Genomic DNA, 12486 nt, shown 5'->3' with positions numbered 1-12486 from the left:
GTCCCCCATGACTACCACATCCTTAGCCTTCACTACCTCTGTGAGCTGACCCAAGAATTCCTGGTCACGCTCTTCTCCCTGGTTGGGAGGTCTGTAGTAGACTCCCACCTTTAAGTCTCTTTCCCCTCAACTGCCTTGTACTCTAACCCAAAGCACTGCAGAGTGCCCCTCCCCTGGCTCCTTGCTAATTGATGAGGGTGTGTATTCCTCCTTAATGTAGAGCGCCACATCCCCACCTCTCTTTCCTATCCTGTCCCTCCTGTACAGCCTATAGCCCTTGACATTCACTGCCCAATCATATTTAGCTCTTTGTTTCCTAAACCAATGGAACTTGAGCACACCAGGAAAGGCCTTTCTTGACCTGCTGTTAGGCTGATGAGGTTCCTTCCTCCACAGGACCCGTAGACGGAACCGCAATTGCACTCGGTTCATTTTCTTGACAGAAGATAATGACTGTAGTCAAGACCGGGGGATGGGTGTAATAGGTATGTGTGAAGGAATAGGCAAGTGTAGAATAAATAGATGGGGAAAAACTGAAAATTCCTTGAAACAACCTTTAGATTGTGGAGCACAATTTACTTGTAAGTTCAAAATTCATCCTAGTCCCAAGAAGAAAATGTATTAAACTCTGTGTGAAAGAACAGAGCAAGGTGATGTAGAACAACATTTATTGAATCTAGTGCTGGGCTGCCCAACAGAAAATAAATGTAAAAGTAATCTTTGAAAACCTGGTACAGAAATTCAATCTGAACAACAAGCGCAAAGTCATTTCCCTGACTATCATTTTGTTTTTTAAAGTAGAAACTTCTAAGAAGCCTTTATATATATTTATATATTTGTGCAGTACAATAAATTCTGCCATATTCGTTTGTCTGCCTCTTTTGGAGTCATGGCAAGTTACTTACATTTCTGACATTCACAGTCCTGTGTGATGCATTATCCTCTTGATTTGCTGTTGCTGATAGTCAAAGTTTCCTTTGGCTTGGATTAAAATACACTCTTTGCTTCACTAGAAGAAAGAAATTGCCCACCTACCTTTCCATGCTGCCTCGAGTTCCACCTCCATACACATCACAAGAAGTCACAAGACTCATTTCTTCAGCTTCAGAGCTAATTGCCGCAGCTGGAAGTAGTACAGGTCATGCTGCTCCATCATTGAGGAGGTAACGGAATGTTTTTTCCTCTTGTAAATAAGGTCTCTATACATTGTGATGCTATGGCAGCAAATGCTTGCAGTTGCAAATCCACAGGAACTCTTTTAGCTAACCTGAGTGGAGATACTGTCCGTTTACAACTGGGGGGCAGAATTTGGATAAAAGTCCTTGCTCTTCCATACAAGCTGGGTCAGACCACTACAGCTAAAAAGCCCTCATGACCTTTCACTCTAAGCATATAGGCACCCCTGTCAAGGAAGTGTTGATATGCTTAGCTTTCAACAAGAAACCATAAGCCTTTTTTTTAGAGAGAGCTTAGTAAGCAAAGAATCTCTTATGGTAAAGAAATCTCACTCCCCTTATTCTCTGGCTGCTCCATCTGCTGAGGTCTTGGCATTGAAAGGATATTTCAAACAAACCATATTCAGTTTTGGTCTAAATTCCAGCATTGTGATCCTGGCTCTAATACACACGTCTGCTAAGGCATTAAAGGGGTAGTGCTTTGTCTGCCTCTGTCAAAATCATATTAATGTTCATCTAACTCAGGGGATACTGTGAGGATTTATTATATAATATTCAACTGAAAAAGAACAGTGCTTAATAGTATTATTGTTCTTACTACCTGCAAAATTAATAGACAATGTGTTTCCATGATCAAATAGCTCACATGTAGCAAATTAAATTCATAAAGATTTTTATTTATATATTTTCCCCAAGCAGGAAGCAACTGTGACCACCTGAAACCTGAGATCCTGCTCCTGCCTTTGTTTCAAGGTACTTTGCATCATCGCAGATCCTCACAGGCGGAGAAAGGCTTCATACCAGCTATGAACTGACTGCCCAGAGGAGTTTTCCATCTATTGACTCCTCTGTGAAATCCTATGAAACATGAACTTTCATTTCCACCCAGGAGAACTTTTACAATCTTTTCTCCAATGTCTGGTGAAGGGTTTGTGCCTAAAAGCTTGTAATTAAAGTTTTTTGGGGTTTTTTTGCAAAAATCTTGTTGGTCTAATAAAAGATAATCACCTCTACTATGAGTCCTGATTGCCTTATATGCACTACAAGTATTTCTTCCCCAGACTTATGTAGCCCCTTTGGAAAGAATAAAGGAAAAATCAAAAATGTGCCCCACCTCAGAAGAGGCAAGGTACTCAAAGTAATCTAGGAGCGGGTAAGTGGCACAAACAATGTAGCTCTCCCTTTCTATCTATAGCCCATCTCCACACATATGAAGCTAAAAGACAAAGCAATATAAAACAGAGATTTGCATGAGGACATTGGTGTAAAATGAGGCTATCTTATAACTGTTCTAATCATTAGCTTTCAATCCTTTTTTATTACCGCTCTTATTTTTTGTTTGAAGATTAGAAATTTATCTCTAATATTAGAGAAGATATATTTAATCATTTCCTAACTGAAAAAAAACAACCCAGGCTTTTCTGGTAAATTATCTTGTTTGAATTATCAGGAGTCGATATTTGAGCCATTAAGCCTAGCGACGTGGAGGGAAACAGCTCTTTTGCAGTATTCTCATCTACATAAAGGGGTTCATCTGTCTGTCTGTCCGTAACGCTTTTGGCTGACTGTGCACGTGCCACCGACGGCAGGCGGCGATTGGCTGCGCGGGCCCAAGGTTGAGCCACTGCCAGGGAAGTTTGTGGTGGCAGCGAACACATCCTAGCTGGGCTTCCCCACGCCTCCCTGCCTGAGAGCAAAGCGGGGGGGGTCATGGTGGCAGGACCCCTTGCTGCCCTTCCCTGCCACCCCCCAGAACAGCCAGCAGGGAGGGGGAGGCAGCAGGCGGGGAGGGAGGGAGGTCACGGTGACAGCTGTTGTCGGGGTCATACCCTGATGACACGATCACAAGAATCATCAAATGTTTGTAGTTTCAGCCAGAGATGTTGAGGCAGCACAGTCAGCTGTGTACAGCAGGTCTGGCAGAGCAATGCAGAAAAAGTTGAGAAACAGAGCGGTAGATGCATTACTGTGTGCATGTCACGATGTGGTGAATGCTGCACATAAGACTTTTAGACTATTTAGACAGTATATTTTAGATGAAAAAGGTCATCATGGTATTAAGTACCAGTAATGGTTTTAGAAGAGCTTGCTCAAGTTCTGGATGCCCTGCATGCCTGTGTGCTAGCACTAAAAGTTTTTCTATTTCCATTTCTTTTAAAATGGTCACTGTGAGCTTGATTCTTCTTTCAGTTAAACCCGTTGTGCACCAGTGTAAATACACCAATTTCAATGGAGCAATGGCCATTTCATGCTGGCACGTGAGAGGATATTTAGGTTATATAGCATTAATATAAATCAAGAGTCTACTTAGTATAGATCCTGTTCATACTGAGGACTGAGCTCTGCATGATTTGAAGTTATCTAGTTAATTCTATGGGAAGATGTGTTTCTACAGTTTTGTGAAGTAGATATTATTCAGTGAATCAGGAGGAGCCTTTACTACATTGTCCAGTCAGATCACGTTTATGCAAAATCCAAATGTCTGAAAGAGCGTTTGGTTTGCATTTGTGCTCCATTTATGAAACTAGGAACCCCCTTCTTCAAGCCACCATTTATGTGGACTCCTTTCAGGCCTCCCATCTCATATGGGGAAATGAGTTGTGTGTGCAGCTGTTGCATGGTGCCTAACTAGTCTTGTATCAGATTTCAAACTCTTTCCTCTCTGGAAGTGCCAGACATGCCATATCTGGCCTGATTGCTTCAGTAATCATTGCTTTTCCTGCTGGTTTAATGCTTTACTATATTTAGAAACTAAAATCAGTGTACTCTGATTGCATAAATCATAATCCTTGCAATTAGATGAACTTTTGATTTGACAAAAACAGGTTTCTTAATCAAAAGCAAGAACCAAGCTGCCCTCCAGAGGTTAGAGGAGCAATGCCGCCTTTCCCAAAATTGGAAAACTATTAGAAAGCCAAAAGAGTTTATTTTTGTTTTCCTTTATAAAGTTACCATACCCTTAAGTAGAAATTATAAGGGAAAAAATCCTAACAATAGAATTGTTACATGTTGCACAATAGTCACTGACAGTAAGTGTACAGTACTGTAATGTATAAGAACTGATGGCTTGCATGAAAAACATTTATATTAGTAGACTTTAATAAAAATGGATGGAGAAAATAATAAGCAAGACTACAAATCTCATTATATACTGACACTTGTTCTTGATTTAGTTTTGAAATAATTATAACACTAATGGCATTAATGTGTCCTGTTTAAAGCTAGCAATAAATTAGAACAACTAAGTGCTGATTTTATCCAAGAAGATCCAAAGAATAATCATGACAATAGTATGTTACATTCTGAATATAGTTTGCAATCCTTTTAGTCAAGTTTTATAAAACAGCTTTTATATGCAATGGAATAACTTTTGAGACTAATCAAGCATGTCATTTGAAAATGCACAGCTTATTAATGGATTTGCAGCTGTTGTAAGAATTGGTTTTAAAAGAAAGATACTGAATTTACTTCTGAACAGAATGGAAATCTGATAATGATCAAGGTTTTGGAAATATTATTTTGTTTTATACCTCTCTGAGATTAAGCAACAGGGTCAGATGTTTAGAATCTATAGCAGATAAGGAAGAGAAGAGAAGAACTTGGAATCTCTAACCTTTGTTTCTAAACTTCTGATACACATGTACATACACAAATACCCTTTGTCATATAACATACTATCTGATGTACACATTACAGAAGTAATTCTCTTTTCTATTCTGTTTCTTCCTGCTATGTGCTCTGTTCTTTTGAACCGCTCCCCCTTTGGCATCATTGGTCTATGGCAGTGCACTTCTTCAAATCTATTCTGAAAGTTCAGGCTGTTCTTGATTTGTCTAACAAGCACGTTCGATCCCTTTCTTGTGCTCTTATGTATCTACTTTGTGACTTTTTCTTTTCCCTCCTACTCGACTTCAATTCTGGTTCAGTGTGCTATATTTTATTAATCTATTTTACTGTTTTGTTTTTAAACAATAAAGTGCATGGGCTGAAGGAATTTTTGTTAAAAAAGGATGAAGTTGCAGCCATTTAAAATAGCAACTCTGATGACTATTTTAGATAGAAGCAAATCCAAGAAAGGATAAAACACTTTCTAAAACATCTGTGAATACAACAGCATTTTATTCATTGTGCCCCAGTCCCAAATTTTCATATGCACGGCACAGCAAGCTAACAGAAATGAAGTTCATAGGACAGATACATTTAATCAAGAGAATACCTCCGTCATGTACAGTTTTTCAGTGATGTCCAAATGCCAAGATAAAAAGCCAAGTATCAGCTGTACATCAGACTCAAAGAGTTTTCCACACACTCAGAAAAATGAGTGTGTCTTTAGGGGTCTAAGGCATCTAAAATCAGAAGGCAAAAGTCAGCCCAGATACATAATAGCAAGCGCTCGGGCATTGGGGATAATTGGTATAGGAAGCCTTGACTCGTAAGACCAGTGCTGAGTTCTGAAGATATGTCATCCTATCAGGAAGAAACAGCCAAGAATAGAAGGGAGCAAATAAAATAAAATAAAAAAACCCACACATTTTTCTAGCTGCTACAACAAAAAATTAAAAAAGCCCAATGATAAAAGAAAATGCTGGAGAACAAATAGCTTCTGTGATGACTCCTAAATGTGGCATTTACCACGATCAAAACAACATATGCAAAAGTGTGCTTTGGAAAATCAGCTCTAGAAACCAAACTCAGAGGGTCAAGACAAGACAGAAGAAGTGTGTGTACTGGTTACAAGAAAACACATTAAATGTCATAAAGTCCATTTTCCCGACATGCAGCAGAAGCAGCTTCCCAGAAACATGGAGACAAAATGTCCATACAAATATGAATAGCAGAGACCAAAAAAGAATGTCTTATAAACCAAATGGATCAGGAATTCAGACAATACTGTTGCCTCTGAAAGCAAATCTGAAGGGTCTGGGACATATCTCCAGGGGAATCAGAATGAAGAACATATTTCTAGGATAAAATGTGCAACACCTTCTTTTACATCAAGTTTTCTTGGAAGTGGAGCAGGATGCATGTATTTTGACTGATTCTAAGGATACAGCCAGCCATTTAGAAAATAAAAACACGCAGCAGTTCTCTAAGCGGTTGTTCAGTTGTTACGATCAGCCGCTGATGAACCTCAGGACTGTATCAGTAAGGGATATGCATATGATACTATTTTAACAGCCCCACAGAAGGCTCAGTGTGCCTGTGCCTGGACTGAACCAAGCAACTTCAAAGCTGAAACACATGATGAAGAACAGGGGGTTTCTCTGACTCACCTACTACAATAACAAGCATTTCAGATCCATTAGAAAATCAATTGTCAGAAGATGAGTTCACTGTACCATCTACATCTAGTAGCTTGAGTTTTACATCATTTTCCAAGGTACATGAACAGATGGTAAAGGCTTGGTGAAATTGTTAATGCAGCAGAATTGACTGTTTGCTTCTCTAACCAGGCCTCAGTTTTTGTTTCCAGTCCTGCAGGATGGGGCATGGGGGGCAGGGGGAGTAGGCCCAGGGCCCCAGCGCATCTTAATCCACCCCTGTGGAAAATTACTGTCCCCAAAGTGCAATGGGCTAGCAGTAGGTTTAGCTGTAACAGACCTGGCCAGCTGCGATTGATAATTCACCCCCAAAAGTTCAATGGGTAGCAGCAGGTTTGCTTGTAATTCACATTCCTGCCCAAAGAAACATGGTGGGACACACCCCAGCCATGCCCTCATTAACCTTTGTAATGGTGGTGGTTTTTGCACCACCACCGCCACCAGTCATGTGGGTAATGCCCCCTCAAACACATCCACCCCAGCACCCACCCGTGCAGCAGGAGGTGCAGTGGGTGGTAAGTTTGCCATTGGGAAGGATGTGCTTTGGCACATTTGAACATGTTAATATTTCAGGGTAACTTGCATCTTTCCTATGATTGCCTTCCAGAAACCCCACACACAAGGGAGGCAGCATCCCAGACCCCTCCCCTGGGATATGCTGCTGCACAGGAGATAGATAGGTATTGACAGACAGTGCTTGGAGAAATTTCCCATGGGAGATTTTGCAGCCTGTAGGGGAGAGGCGAAGAAGGTGGTTTGGGGAGTATGGGCAAAACGCATCTTCTTTCTTCCTGTGCAGGGCAATAAGACACCAAAGATGATGCCACTGTTGTTTTGCTGTTGTGTTTGTTCAGTTTACTTACATCTGTTGGGTTTTTGTTTTTTAAAGAAAGAAAGAAAGAAAGAAAGGCTATAGTGTACAAAGTTCGGTGTGGTGTGATTTTTTTCACAGGTGGAATAATGCACATGCCAGCTGGGCCTGGCCCAGGGGCCTCTGGTTTTGGCGTGGACAAAACTGGCAGCCAGGCCGGCCTGGGCATGTGCCACATGGTGGCCAATGGCGACTGGGTACTGGGCAGGGGGGCGCAGCCCTGAGAGCAGCCAGAGCCAGCAGTGAGGCTACAGGGAATCTTGGGGTGGCTCTAGGCCCCGCCAGCTCCCTCTTAGCGCTGCCCGTTGGCAGGGCACGCGGCAGGGCACAGAGCTGCTCTGCAGCTGGTCTGGGATCTTGCAGCAGTGACTGCGTGGCCCGGGACACGCAGGCTGCAGATCACGGCTCTGCCCCAGCTACAGACCACGCTGTCACTGCCGCAAGACGCCAGCCCAGGTGCAGAGCAGTTCACACCCTGCCCCGTGCCCTGCCAGCCTCCATGGAAACCCTAGCCCCTGGACCACAGTGCAGCTGCTGCTGCGGTCTCCATGGAAACTGGCCCCAGCCATGCAGGCAGAAACTGCTGGGAAATGGAGTCCAGCCACTGGCTGGATCTACCATTATGACCACCCCTCATTTATTTGGGGCTTTTTTTTTTTTTTTTAAATTACAAAAAAGCCCCAAGTAAGCGACCTCCAAATAAAACAAGCCCAAAAGCCTGCAACCCGCACCTGCAGACACTACAAGAAAGAACTGAGTGTCTGCAGGTGCAGGCACAGGCACCCTGCCTCAACCCAGCCATCACCCAAGTAAACTGCAATGTCTGGCTACAAAATGTGCAACAGTTAATGACCCTGTCTGTCTGCTGGGCCAACTTTTGCAACTACAGAGGATGGGGGGGGAACTTCCCTTGGCCGGGTCACCCCATGAACCTTTCAGCTGGCTGTGGCTTAAATGCACCCCCTTCCCCAGCCCCATTAAAAAGCAGATAGTGGGGTTCATCATGAAACTACAGGGCTGCCACTTCATGAATAGCGGGTACAGACACCCAGCCCTGCTAGACACCCCTGGTTTCCACCCCACCCAGAGCTGCCCAGGGGACAAGGCAGCTGGCCAAAGGAGCCTGCTGAAGGTGGACTATAGGCAATTAGCAGTAAATCAACGCAGGAGCTGGCAGAGAAACCCACAGCAGGTGGGAAAAAAAGGTAGAACCATTACATCTGCTAAAAAAATGGAAGTTGAGGGGGAATGCTTGAACATTGATTGAAAAAGAAAAAAAAAAATTAATATGATACCTCTCACTTTGGACCTGGGGAGTCTTTGGGACCTAGCCTGTTTGGACCTGGGCAGTCCTGTGAGCGGGTGGGCGACATTTGCTCTGAAGGGTAAATGAAAGTGCTCCTTTGGCACCCAAGCAGTTCTTAATTCCCTGATGGAACCAGCGACAGATTACAGGATGATGGTGCCACTGTCAGTAACCGCACCCCTTGGGGAGACATGGGCAGTAAAGCACAGGGGGGCACTATGCCAGGAACAAGGTAGGTGGGGGGGGAGGGGAATGTCCACGCAAGTAACCACAGCTTGGCATGGGGCTCCCTGTGAGCAGCTACAGCCTCAGGGGGATTCTTTCAGGAGTGAGGGGATTACTGGTTTGCCAGCACCTGCTGCTATAATTGAGTACCAAGAGATCAGCGGGGTGGGTTGTTATGCAGCTCCCCTGCTGTAATTTACTGTGAATTGCATGCTGAGCTTAATTCGATTTAAGAGCTGTCACTTGTAAACAATGGCGTAACAAATTTAAACAAACTGTGTCAATTTTAACAAACCTGTTTAAGTTAGTGAGGATTAAACTCTCTTATGTGTACAAGTGCCCAAACATTGTAAATTTTCTGCTTAAAATCATCCTAGTCTAAACATGGAATGTAAAAACAGCTTTTAAACATCTGTAGAAACGTAGAGCATTTCTTCATTAGCAAAGGATTAGTCAGACAAGGAGTCTGATTCTCATTCAAGTTTCCAAAGACCTGTCTATACCAACAAATCGTGTGGTTTCAATTCACTAACCAGTACACCTAGCATCAGATGACATGGTTAGTATACTGTCCTGAGTCGTACCTACAAAACATCTCACTCTTGCTGCCATTGGTAAATGCCTAATATATACGTAGCTAGTGGGACTTGGCCCAAAGGTCAAAGAAACAGTGGCTGGTTCCACATAATTTAGTCTGAGTGGCAGCCTCTGCTCTAGAGGCCCAGAATTGCAGTCAAGATGTTGCCACTAAGAACAAGAAGTTAATTGGCAAATCCTGGGTTATGAAAAATTGAGCAATATATGCCCCTAATTCATGCTTTTAGGATGCAATCCATCTGACAGCCGGAAGACAAACTGCTTACATAGGTCTAAAAATCTGCTCGGTCATTTACTGAGTGGCAAGTACAATTTCAACATTGAGCACCTTGTCCAAAGAAGTCACAAATCTGATGGAGTATTATAAGAAATAGTCCATGCATATTTGTTGATATAGTGCTATAACATAATCTGCCATTAGCACCAGAATGCATCTGGAGCACCCATGAACCCAGCTGGAGTAAAAGCCATATCAATTGCAATAACAGTCCATCCAGTCTAATTTAAAATAAACATTTCCAAGAGGAAAGTTTTTGTCAGGCATTGTTACATTTTTTTCATTCTAGAAGGAACTTGCTTCTCTTTGCCTAAAAGGAGAGAAAAACTCTGACTTCAGCATAAGACATCTTCAAACATACCTAGATGGAATGCAGTATATCAATTCTTCCACAAGACACCCAAGTCAAATTCCTGTTTGAGGTATTATTTCTTTCTTAATTCCACAAGAATATAATCTGAATTAGGTTGTGATTAGTTTTAAAAGGGGAGGGGGAATTTGCTACTGAAGAATATGTATTAGCTCCACTAAGCTAACTGTCATATCTGTCCACTTCTATACCAGAATAAGTGGACTGACCTTAAACCTGAATGGAACAAGTTCTGAAATTGCAGTAGTGGTTTTGCTCCAGTTATACAGTTGCATCACGACAGCCTAGATGAGTAAAACATCTTATATGGTATTTACAAGCCTATATGCTTATAAACACCAGTTAATGTTTATATCTTTATGTTATATAGCCCTGGCTTTAAATAGGTGTGAAACACTAGGAATCTGCCTTCTTGTAACATTGTAGCGACAAAGGCAAGGATAACTGCGCCATGATCTAAATTCAGAAAAGAAGAATGTAACTTCCATCCTAAATGCATTAGGAATTGGTGCTGAGCATTGTGGATTGTCTCTAAACCTGCTCAGCCTTTATCTCTTTGTCAGTCATTTAATGCCACAGATTTTTATGCAATTCAACAGATGAAGAAAGAACAAACAAGTCACAAGCCTATGAGTGTCAACACTAGCCACCTGTTATATTTCTCTCATTTTCCCCATCAGGACAGCACACAAGCCAACAGGCTAAGAATAAAATGTTAGAATAAAAAATGCATAAAAATCAAACCTGAGTAATTTGCAAGGCCAGAATATTCGAATAGATACAAACATTATGGAGTTTTTTCCTCTTGGGGCTCTAGAGGGAATGCAGTGCATCTGTTTGCTTGGTTAACGAAATCACAGGTTGAACTAGTTCAGAGAAAATATTTCTATTATTACCAAGTATGACTCCAAGAAGTCAAGCTCCTGGTCTCCCACCTAGCTGCTCCCAAGCAAGGTTCAGTTAAAGAAACACACTTCTAAAGATGTTACTTCTTATATAAAAGATATAGCTATGATTGTGCAGTGCAGTGCAGTAGACTGTCATTTTAACCTAGTATTTAAGGATTGCTACATTTAAAATGCTATTAGCATATTATAAAGGATATTTGACTTAAAATTGTGAATGAAGTCCTGCCCCCTTGAAGTTAACCCAGCTTTCCATTAACTTCAATGGGGCTAGGATTTCAACTTCTGCTTTACAATATTCCTTCTTTTTTCACCAACTGATGATTATGACTTTTCTTGCTTTATCTGATGGTAGAAAGCCTACCCCTTTGAAGTCAGCGGTCCAGGAGTTGATCTTAATAAGAGTATTCCTGTATGTCCTTCATGAGCAGAATCATGGCCAAACAGGAGCTGTAACAGCTGTAAAATAATTAAGAACACATTTTTAAATCCAATATCCCACATGCAGAGTTCTCTTGATTTCTAATTAATCCATCTGTTCCTTGATGAATTAGGCCACTTCCTGATGAGCTGTGATTCCTGATGTATTGGCACAGCCCATCTCTTTGCAAGCGTCTTGTAATAATGTCTAACTGAAGAGCCAGTCTGGCAGGCTGATTTGCCTAAGCAGACCTCTGCACCCATACAGAGCTCCACAGAATTTGAGAACCTTCTGCTGACTAAATGATTCATAGGTGCAAGTGTACACCATCCTATCTTGCAGGATTAGGCCTAGTATTTCCTTCTAAAGTGTCATTTGGGATGCACATTTTCATGCCCCTTCAACACAAAACTTGTGAAAAACTTCTGAAGCAGACCAACAGGTGATGGGGTATGCTCTCATGAGTTTTTTGTGCATCAGTGTTAAGTTCTTTGGGAGTTGTATGCTGGCGTGGTTAAGCCCAGGCCCTGCAAAACACTGGCTCTGATCCTGCCACCAATTACATGGGGCTTATTCTTACTACCAGAGGTGCTAGCAGTAGCAGGCTGATGTTTATGCAACAAGCTGTCCCCCCTGCCTTTGGGGGCACAACTCAAAACATGTACAGCAAAGCACAGCTTTGCAGGATCAGGGCTGCTGAGAATACTTTTATCATTTGTAAAAAAAAAAAATCTAAAAATGTGCAGTTTTGAAAGAAAGTGACCAAAATTGTATGAACATTGCTAATATTGTGCTGGACTGTAAATTGCAGCTGTATAACATCTTTCTGCTGTTGAGCTAATTGGTATATTAAACTATCCATGTTCAGAATTTTTAATAAAAATGTTTCCTGATAATCAAGTTTTAATGACAAAATAGCTCCAAGGAAAGAATACTGCTTATGCCACTGTAAGACAACGGGCCCGCACTGTTCAACTTCTTCATCAGTGATTTGGACGAGGGGGTAAAAAGCACCCTG

Source organism: Crocodylus porosus, unplaced genomic scaffold, assembly GCF_001723895.1.
Source record: "Crocodylus porosus isolate Cpor-Errol unplaced genomic scaffold, CroPor_comp1, whole genome shotgun sequence".
NCBI classification, from domain to species: domain Eukaryota; kingdom Metazoa; phylum Chordata; order Crocodylia; family Crocodylidae; genus Crocodylus; species Crocodylus porosus.
The sequence above is the reverse complement of the archived record's forward strand: the minus strand, read 5'-3'. Positions refer to the sequence as shown.